Source organism: Canis aureus, chromosome 9 (assembly GCF_053574225.1).
Source record: "Canis aureus isolate CA01 chromosome 9, VMU_Caureus_v.1.0, whole genome shotgun sequence".
Classification (NCBI taxonomy): Eukaryota; Metazoa; Chordata; class Mammalia; order Carnivora; family Canidae; genus Canis; species Canis aureus.
In genome coordinates, this window is record NC_135619.1 from 68,937,589 (window position 1) to 68,948,032 (window position 10,444).

Sequence of the window (10,444 nt, forward strand, 5' to 3'; positions counted from 1 at the left end):
CATTTTATAGAGGAAGCAACTGGGCCCTATAGGGTCTAAGACAGTTCCCTAAATTCACAGAGTTAGTAAAGGACAAAAAGCTCACACTCCAAACCCAGGCAAGGGCGTCCATGCACTTGACCCCTCACCATGATGAGCTAACTGAGCTCGTCGAGCTACAGCCCCATTCCGCTGTATCCCATACGTGCCTCCCCAGCAATAAATGGTTGATTGACTTCTGGAAGGATCCATACCTCTAGTTGCTGTTCCAGCATGTGCGTTGAATCGTGTCTCCCCCCCCAAATCTGAACACCCAGGACCTCAGGATGTGACCTTCTTCGGAGGTGGGGTCTCTACGGAGGTAAATGGGCTAAAACGAGGTCCTTAGGGTGGCCCCTCATCCAATATGACTGGTGTCCTTTTAAAAAGGAGAAGTTTGAACCGAGAGATGTCCACAGAGGAAAAACAATGTGAAGACACATGGAGAAGACAGCCATCTACAAGCAAAAGGCTGGGAGGCTTCCAGAAGCTGGGAGGGAGGCCCGGAACACGTTCTCCTCCCCGCCTGCAGAAGGAACCAACCCTCACCCACACCCAGATCTCCAATCCCTGGCCTCCAGGACTGGGAGACAATACATTTCCATTGTTGAAGCCGCGCTGTGCGGTACGTGGCCAGAGCAGCGCTAACTGAGCAGCAGATCCAGGGAACCTGCCCCACGCGGCGAGGAGGGAAGTGCCGTCACGGTGGTGACTTGACTCAGAGCGTCTTGCCTAACGATCGCATACTCGGGCCCTTGGTGGATGGTTTCTAAGGGCCCAGCGCTAACTCATTTCTCAACAAGACCCCTCGCACATGGGCCAGTGGGCGCCCAGAGGGGAAATGACAGACCCATGACTGCACAGCACAGGGGTGCAACCTGGATGGGAGCCAGCAGGTTCCCCAACCACCGCTCTTTGTTCTCCTTGTGTCTAACGGGCTGTGTGTCTGCCCCTTCCTTCCTCCTGCGAGAGGGAAGCCGTATGGGGAAGCCACAATGCCAAGGCCAGAGTCGCTAATGGTGCACAGAAACAGCTGGATACTTGTGCCGGCGGTTATGATGTGACAGTCCCACTCTGAATTATGAGCAAAGCCCAGTCCCCGCTTCTGGGTGGCAGGTGGGTCCTGCGTCAGCTGGCCCTCTGCAACGGCCAGACAGGGTGTATTCATTTCCCGTGGCTTCCACAACAAATTACCACAAAATGAGTAACTTAAACCGATGAGAATTTGTTCTCACGGTCCTGGAGGCCAGAAGTCCTAAACCAAAGTGTCATCAGGGCCAACTTCCCTATGAAACGCTCTGGGGGAGGCCCACCTTGTGTCTTCCAGACTCCGGTGGCTCCTGACGTCCTCTGGCTTGGGGTGGCCTCTCTCCAATCTCTGTTTCTGTCTGCACATGATGGGCCTCTCCCCCCGCCTTGCTGGGTCTCAGGCCTCTCCCTTGGCCTTTCTCTTATAAAGACACCAGTCAGGGATTGAGGGCCCACCCTAAATCCAGGATGATCTCATATTGAGACTCTAAATCTAATTACATCTGTGAAGACCCCTGATTCTGAGTCAGGTCCCATCATGGATTCTGGGGGTTAGGACTTAGACATCACTTGGGGGGGCACAATTCAGACCACCACGCAGGGGGTGGACCATTGCCCCCAAGCCCATTAGATGTCCAGTCATATCATCCACACCCTCCTGAAACAGGGACAAGGAAGAGATGGATGCAAATCGTTTAGAGCAACTCTTACGGTGACTGAAGAAAAAGACTGTGCTTCCGAGCCTCCGACAGAAGCCTCTGCCTACCCACCCTGCGCTTGATGACTCAGGGGCCGCCTCTGAGACTTGTTCCAGGACAGCCCTGCCTTCTCTAACCCTGAGGTCCCCAGGCGGCCCCAGCTCCTGGCACCCACTGTATCTCAGGACTTTTCCACATGCCCTCCAACCAACAGTTCTGTTTATTAAGTAGTAGGTCCAGACAACCTGACATATAGTCATGTCCAAACGACTTAGTAACCATTTGAAAGAAATAATACATGCAAATGTTTAAAAAAACATTCTTATTTTATTCTGAAATAATCACAAATGCTTCCTAATGGGCTGTGTGCCCCTGTTGTGCCCTACACCATGTGCCGAGCCCTGTGGACACCAGCTTTGCATCTCCTAATTATTTGTGAAGCAGAGCATCTTTTTTTTTTTTTTTTAAGGTTGTGGTCTATTGGTGTTTCTTCTTTCAGGGAATGCCTGTTCAAATTCTTTCCTCTTGGATCATTTCTGTCTCTTCCTTACTGATTGGTAGATGTTTTTTATATATGTTCTGATCTTCTCCTTCGGCTGGCCATACACGTGGCAAATCAAGGACATCTGCCTTGTCCTTTCATGTTTTGATGACTGGAAATCTCAAATCCGAACGCAGTCTGAGTTCCTTCTTCCCACACTTGCCCCCAGGATCAGGCTGACCCTGTGCGAAAGCCCCCTGCCTGAGGGCAGTAGAACACATTCCGGCCCTGACTCTTCCCCATCTCTCCCACCTCTCCGGTTCTGCCCTCCTTGTGGCTCACTCTGCCCCAGGCACGCTGGGTTTTTCAGTTTCTGGATGCCCCCAGCTCATTTTCATCTATGGCCCATGCATAGCGCACCTCTCTGTACTCCCACCTTCCTCTGCTCCTCCCTCTCCCCCAGGTCTACTCCTCCAGGGAGCTCATCTTTGCCCACACCCTCCAAACTCGCTCAGCCCTTTACCCTCTGCTGCAGCCCCCAGTGACTCCCGGCTTTTGTGTTGTCATAGTCTGTCAGCATCCTAGTGATCCGTGTTGCTTGTTTGCTGGTTTTCCATGGCATGTCTCCTCCACCAGCTCCAGGACAAGGGGCCATGTTTGTCTGTCCATTGCTCCTTCTCCAGTGCCTGGAACAGTGCACAGCATGTAGCCAGTGTTTGCCCAGGGCCCCTGGAACAGCAACCCCCTCAACCCCACCATTGGAACCAGTTGCTGAGAGGCAGCCCTGTGCCCCGGTGTCCTGCTGGGCTCTTAGCCTCCAAACCAGTGAGTCCCCTCCCACACCCAAGCACTCAGTTGAATACATCAACTCACTTGTTGCTGAACGGGGCCCGGCTTTTTGGTCTAAGGCTTGGCAGGGGAGACCTCATTCAGGGGTGAGCTGGTGGCAGGGAGGGGAGATTGAGTGCCCCCCCCCACACACATACAGGAAGAGATGGGCTGGCTGGGGGCACATTTGCATGAGAACTAGGCATAAGGGGGAAATGAGCAAGGGGAGCAGTTGTCCAATTGGAGGTCTGGGATTTGTCTTCAGCAAATTTTCTCTGATTTCCCCAAACACTTGAAATTAATTAGGTGGACCGAAGCCTCTGTGAGCCTCTCCCAGTTGGAGTCTCGCCCCTGCCAGCGTTGGGTTTGGCAAGCCTTCTGCAGGAGTCCCGGGGTTTCTCACGCTGCCCTGGCCTGTCTTGTGTTCTCCCGGCTTCTCGCCACACTTCTGCGGAGCCGCAGAGAGCCTCCTATGTGAGGCTTCCTGTACTGGTGCACCTGCCAAATGCACAGCTGCCGGGCTATTCTGGGCTCCTGTCCTTCCGGGGCCACAGGGCAGGGCCGTGTCCCTGGTGGGAGCGGCTGTTCCCATTGTCAGGCATCCTGTAGAGAGCCCCCCGCCCCGACTTGGAGAGGAGAGGGATGGGCTGACCACTGGGCTCTCTGGCAGCTTGGGCTGGACGTGGAAGTGCGGCGTGCACTCCCCTGGTGTGGGCTGCGTGGCCCTTGAGCTTGCAGATGGGAGCAGCATTCAGCAAAGCCTGTGACGTTAAGGTCCCCCTATCTAATAGCAGATGTTCAGTTGTCTCTGTTGTGCCCGGGGCCTTCCTGACACCTCAAAAGAGCCAAAAACCCGGAATTAGCTGTGTCAGATGGAATCAAGGTAGGAGTCCCTCCCCAAGGCCAGAGGGTACTGTGAGCAGTGACCACCGTGCTAAAGAGTCTCCCTGGAGGAAAGTGACCTCCTTAGTGCTATCAGCAGCCACAGCTGTGACATGTTGGCTTTCCATGCGTCCCAAAGAGGCATGACACAGCAGCCTGGAGCTTGCCAGAAATGCTGGGGCATGCTCATGGGGTGTGTGTGTGTGCATGTGCATGTACAAGTTCCTGCATGTGTACATGGGGGGCTCAAAGTCGATTTTAATGAAGGTTTTTACAAAATATTTTAGAGATTTTTCTGGAACGGGTCGTGCATTTACAGTGGCTGAACATTCCAAAGGTGGAGAAGGATAGCAGTGGAGCGTGCCCTCCCCTCTCCTAATTGTCAGCCGAGCATCCTCTTCTTAAAGACAAGCAGTGTCACCAGCTTCCTGTGTCAGAAACGTTTTACGAATATAGAGTCAACTGTATGTATCCGCTTCTACGTGATGGCAGTATTTTGGACATTCTGCTCTGCGCTTTAATTTCTTCATCATGTTTTTTGAGATGACCTCATATTGATGTGTAAGTGCTTTCTCTTTTTTCTAATTAAAATATGTTCTATTGGTGAGTCTAGCAATTAACTTCATCAGTTCCCTGTTGCAACATTTAGGCTGTTTCTCATCTTTTGTCGCGATCCAGTGGGCATTTCACAGAAGGGTGCTCTTATTTTGTCTTTACAGAGTAGGCTGTGGCACAGCCAGTGAAGCTCACCTAATAATCTGTTGGACTTCCCACCGGCCCTAGCTCCCTTGCAGGTAGGCGTGGTCATGTGACCATTCTGTCCCAGGGGCCTGTGAGTAGAGCAATGGGCATGACTTGGAGCAGGAGCCCTGGAAAGCCCGTGTAGGATTCCCTAATCTCTTTTCCCTCCACCATGGTGATGGAAAAGGTGGAATGTTCCAGAATGTTCCACCCAAGGGTGGATCCTCTGTCAGCCTGGGCCACTGAGGAACCCTGTGGAGCAGAGTCTCCTGCAGACCGGCACTGAACACTGTGATATTTTGCATGAGCAAAAAGCAACCTTTGTTATACTCAGACACGGGGCATTTAGGATGGCTTGCTTTGGCCCATCTAATTCACAGTAAGGATCAACATACAGGTATTTGTGACATCAAATTTAATAACTGACTTTTAAGTGAATGGCTTATCAAGAAGTTCCTGGAGAGGCTCCATGGAACCTGTGGAGCTGCGTATGCAGACAGGAATTGTTAGAGCCATCCTGGGCATCTGCATCTTCCTGCCATCCCAGGTAGAATGTGGTCCCTAAATGACCCGTCACCACTGGACTGCTCATCCCCAGCCTGACTGAGAGCACCCAGGAGTTGGGTATCCCGTCCCTCTTGCGCTCTCTCCCTTTGATCACAGTGGAGCTCTTACAAAGAAGATCAGCTGTATTAGAGTCAAACATTGCAGGAGGGCGTACATAATCGTGAAAACCCAGAAATAATCTAAATGCCCACAACAGGGAATATTCAGTACTTTATGACATGAGTTGAAGCAGCCATTAAAAGTGAGGTCAGAGAAAAAAGTATAGGAGCAGGTCCATGATATTTTTATTAAGAGAAAAATAAAGCAATTACAAACTAGTGCTTAACGTGTAATCCCACTTACAAATATAGATCTGTGTGTAGAAAATGTGTACTATAGGAACGTGCAAACGCTGCCGCTTGGGTCCTCTCCAGTTTTGCTGAAATATAGTCTTTGATTACAGTTCTCTTCCTCTTTTGTAGCTTCGATTCCCACCCATGTGCTGAGAGCTCCCCACCCGGGCTTCACACTAGGATTTCAGCATTTGCCAAATGGTCACTTGTTCACTGCCTTCTCACACCTGCTCTTTCTCTGTGCTGCCGCCTCGGCTACTGGTTCCGCCATTCCACCAGACACCTGGGAACCCTCCAGGGTCTCTCCATTTTATAAATCTACCCAGTCAACCGATGGCTTTGGTTATTCCTCTCTAACATCCTTTCTATCTGTCTCTGCTCTGGATTGCTTTCAGCACCTTATCTTGGGCCTTACTTATTATTTCATATCCTGAAGATTGCAGCAGCCTCCTCCCTGGTTACCTGCCTCCACTAGCATCTGCCCCCATTGATTACACACACTGAAGCCACCATGCAGACAGACCTGGCCACTCACTCACAGATTGAAACCTTCCAGTAGTCATTGACCACCTCGGGCAGTCCAGGCTCTTACATGACATTTGAGCTGCCCCAGCCATACCTCTAGACTCATCACTTCTTGTCTTACCTCAGTGCCTACCCATCCATCCCCCCATCTACCCCCTTACTCATCCATACCCCCATGTATCCATCCATCCCTCCATCAATCCCCCCACCCAAACCTCCATCCATCCAATCATCCATACCCTCACCCACCCATCCATCTCCCCACCCATCAATCCCCTACCCATCCATCCATCCCTCATCCATCCATCCGTCCGTTCATCCGTTCACCCATCCATCCCTCTATCTTCCCATCCCCCATCCATTCATCCCCCATCCATCCATTCCCCACTCATCTATCCTCCCACTCATCCCCCCTCAATCCCCTCATCTTCTCAACCATCCAACCTTCCCATCCCCCATCCATTCACACACACAGCCTCCCCGCCGGCCAATCTACCCAACTCTCCAATAGCAGGTCTTTATGTATCTCCATGACTTGGGGTATAAAAACATCACTGTTCATCTGGACAAACAATTCTGGAGATCCTATATGTGAAATTAAAGACAACAAAACAAAACAATAAAGGATTCTCTCTCCCTTTCTTAATGCTTCCTATTTTGTGGCCTCTTGAGTTAATTTTTCCTAATGATACCTCTTACTTGCTCTCTCTCTCTCTCTAACAGTTTGCATTTTGCTTGGGGTAAAAATACAGTCTTTTGCACTGGAGACCAATATGAAATCTGCTTTTTCAGTGCTCTTATGAAATGTCTGTGTGATGGCCTCTGCTTGGTAAATTGGACCGTCTCTCAAAGTGCTCATAGAAATATTTGTACAAACACACAGAGGTAGAATCATTTCATTCTGGAGTGTGGGTTTCCTTGATCTTGGTGAAGTTAAAGAAAGAAATAAAGAAACAAATCATGAATGTGGAAGAAGAGGTCACAAAGAAAGGCCTTAATTTATTTTAAGCTTATTTATTATTTATTTATTTTAATGATGGAAACCCCCATCCAAGGAGCCCTAATGAGAACTCACAGCATCAGGAGCGCTCCCAGCATTCCGCCCTCAGCCTCGCGCGTCCCGAGGCTTACTGGCATGCATATGCCTCATTACGGACACATGCCCTGTCATGTGTTATTCCTCACTTAGTGACAATTTGTCACTGTCACCCTTGACATGTCACTCCTCGGCAGACGGATTTGACTCCAGTGCCAAGTCTGACACTCGGATGAGAGGCAGTAGTAATCTGAATTGAAATAACGGGTCGAGAGTGGCTAATTTCACTCTGACATAATTCTAATGCCACGTAAAGAGAGAGAAGTGCTGTATTTAAAGGGGAGGGTTTTTTTTTAAAGCTTTTTGCCCCCTCTTCTCTCTTGCTCTGAGTCTGAGTATTCCATTATTCTTTAGGATAATGCTTTTATTTTTGAAGGATTAAGTCTTGCGTTTTAATAACATGCATTTTCAATTAAGTGCACTAAGATCCATGGATATAACTATTACTTAAACTATAAGTAATGGTTGCATGTAAAAATTAGGAAACATTGTGCTTTAGATAAATTACATTCAAATTAGTTCTTATTATAAATGAGATAGAAAATGGATTTTTTAGCTGTGGCTGGCCAAAGAGCCAACATTTGTATCTACTTCATTTGTTTAAATATATTTCAAGCCAGATTGAAATCCATACGGCCTGACATTAATTGAGCACTGCCACATCAGCGTACTCAAGTTTTATAAACCACTGAGGAGTGAGGTTTTACTGGCTTGAATTAGAAATATTCCAGCCCTCTTACACTAAAATAGTGTTGTTTATGTAGTGCTTCTTTAAGCCATCATTAAATGGTATAAAACTTAATAAAATGCACTTAAACAGAACATATGCAGGGTATGGCTGGGTTTTCAAGGAACCGTATTTTTTTTTCCCCTAAAGAGATGATTATATTTTCTTTCCTGTGGGAAGAGATTCTTTTGTACAATTATTTAAAAACACTGCTTTTCTTTTGCAGAGAGATGAGAACGAGATGCAAGGTTAGTGGGAATTTTTTTCTCCTTCCCACCCTGCCTGCGTTTCTTGGGAATGGGAGGACACGAAGGGAGAGCAATTTCCATATTTGTCCTAGGAGAGACGATCATAGCAGGCAAACAAGGAGACAATGCCCTGCAAGGGAGTTCCTCTGTACTTGGTTCTGTTTTTATGAAGCCAAAATCCAATTTGCTAGTTTTCAGTAAGAATCCTAAACAGCCATGTGGATCAGAATTCTTGGGTTGTGACCAACGTGTTCTTTCTCATGAGAGAGGCAGAGTCATCATCAGAGAGTTGCTTCGTGATCATGGATCCAAGCAAGGGACCAACAGGAATTCAACGTCCAGTGGCATCAGAGCCCCAGAGCCCTAAAGCATGCACCTGTGCAAAATGCACTTATTTGTGCATCAAATATCTAGTGAGCACCTGTGCGTGTGGAGAGCTGGGGACACTGCAGGCAATGGCTGAGAACTGAGTAGGATTGGTGTTGTTTGGGGTGGGGTTGATGAAGGAGGGCTGGGCATTAAGGGAACCCAGTCAGAGTGGGAGGGAAAGACGACACTTCCAGGAAGCCACATCTAGGTGGAGACCTGAAGCACAGGTAAGGAGAACACAGATGTATGAAAGGAATGAGCTGAAATAGTAGGAAGGTAGACTTGGTGCTCAGCTCCACAGGGCAGGTGGGGAACTGGATGAGGTACCATTCAGGTGAAGCTCCTCCAAATCTGCTGACCTTACAGGCTGTAGGATGGCTTTGCCGATGGAGCTGACCACTGGCAGGCCTCCGCTTGACCATATGTCAATGGGCCGGAGCCACACTTCTAAAACATGCAGGCTCTGATATCAACTGTATATGATTGTCCCCATTTTATGTGGTGTGTCGGGTTCATAATAAAAAAGCAATGTGTCTGGAAGAAGTTGGAGACACCTGCAAGGAAAAAGACCATTCAAGAGCCGAGGGTCTCTCTCTGGTCTGCTGGTGCCATTTCCCTCGTTGTTCATTCCTTTGAGCTCAGCTTTATTAACTATTTTTTATTAATTACTCATTTGTTCAACACATAGAGAGTGCTAGTGCTGTGCTAGGTGCTGGATAAAGGATTGATACTCAGTCACTAACTGAGCCTCCCTGGAGTTTAGGATTAGTGGGGATGTGTGATGGTGTCATAATAAGAAATACAGGTGTGGTGGGCACAAAATTCTAGAGGAACTGACCTGAAACTGAAGCCTCAGGACACTCAGGGGTCACCAGACAGGGTGGGACGGGAGCTTGGCAGGTGGAGAGGAGAGCATCTACCAGGTTCTGGAGAGGAAAGGGACTCCGATGATCTTAGAGCCAGAAGACGGCCTCCCAGCCTGAGCACTAACACATAACTGTTTGATCCTGAGTGAGTCAGCTGACACTAGAGCCTCAGTTTCCTTATGTAGAGTGATGACAGTAATAATGGTGAGAGCTGAATAGGATGGCACATGTGACAAAGAACCTGGTATACGGCAGGACTCAGTGATAGTTGAGTCTGAATCTAACACTAAATCTTCTATGTATTTAAAATATGACATCCAGTCAAATGGTGGAGCCATATGTGCTGGTTGCCAGCATCAACCATTATAGCAAGTTGCTGTACATGCTATGTGCCGCTATCCCCATTGCACAGGTGAAGAAACTAAGGCTCAGGAGGGGAAGCAGCTTGCTTGGGGGCACACTCAGCTGACAAGGAGGGCAGCGAGGATCTCACCCTCATGTCTCTGGCTCCGTGGTCCTCTGCTCTTGCTGGCTGCACTCTCAAGGAGCTGACAGTCTAGCCCAGTGATGCTTGCTCAGGAGCCACTCTGCCCTTGGGGGACATGTGGCAATGGATGGGGACATTTTGGTTGTCATAATGCCTGGGAAGCACACTCACAACAAATAAACAAGCAGCCCAAAATGTCAGTAGAGCCATGGTGGAGAAATCCTGTTCCTGCGAGAGAGACACCCCAACAAACGAGGTCAGGTCTCTGCAGTGGACATGGTGTCAGTGTGGGCTGTTGTGGGGACAGAGCGAAGGAGACCTAGACCCTGGTCTGAGACTGCACTGGGGGAACAGAGGGCTCAGTGGGGAAGCTTTCCTTAGGGGTGAGTCTGCAGTGAGACCTGCAGGCTGGGGAGAAAAGAGCAGAAGGACACAAGAGAGGGTGTGGTCAAGCCAAGGCCAAGAGTGTGAAAAGGGGAAGGGACAGCTCAGCATTTCCTGAGATCGAGTGTGAGGAGGTTTGGGGGTGGGGGCTAAGACTGGATGTGCA

The 10,444-nt window shown here is 49.1% G+C and overlaps 1 long non-coding RNA gene across 1 annotated transcript; it reads left to right on the forward strand.

Moving 5' to 3' along the window:
• The first annotated feature begins 766 nt into the window (after positions 1-766).
• LOC144320199 (uncharacterized) lies at positions 767-6,742 on the forward strand. Its single transcript, XR_013385757.1, has 2 exons — positions 767-4,497; positions 4,656-6,742. It is a non-coding gene; the product is annotated as an uncharacterized LOC144320199 (long non-coding RNA).
• Positions 6,743-10,444: the final 3,702 nt, after the last annotated feature.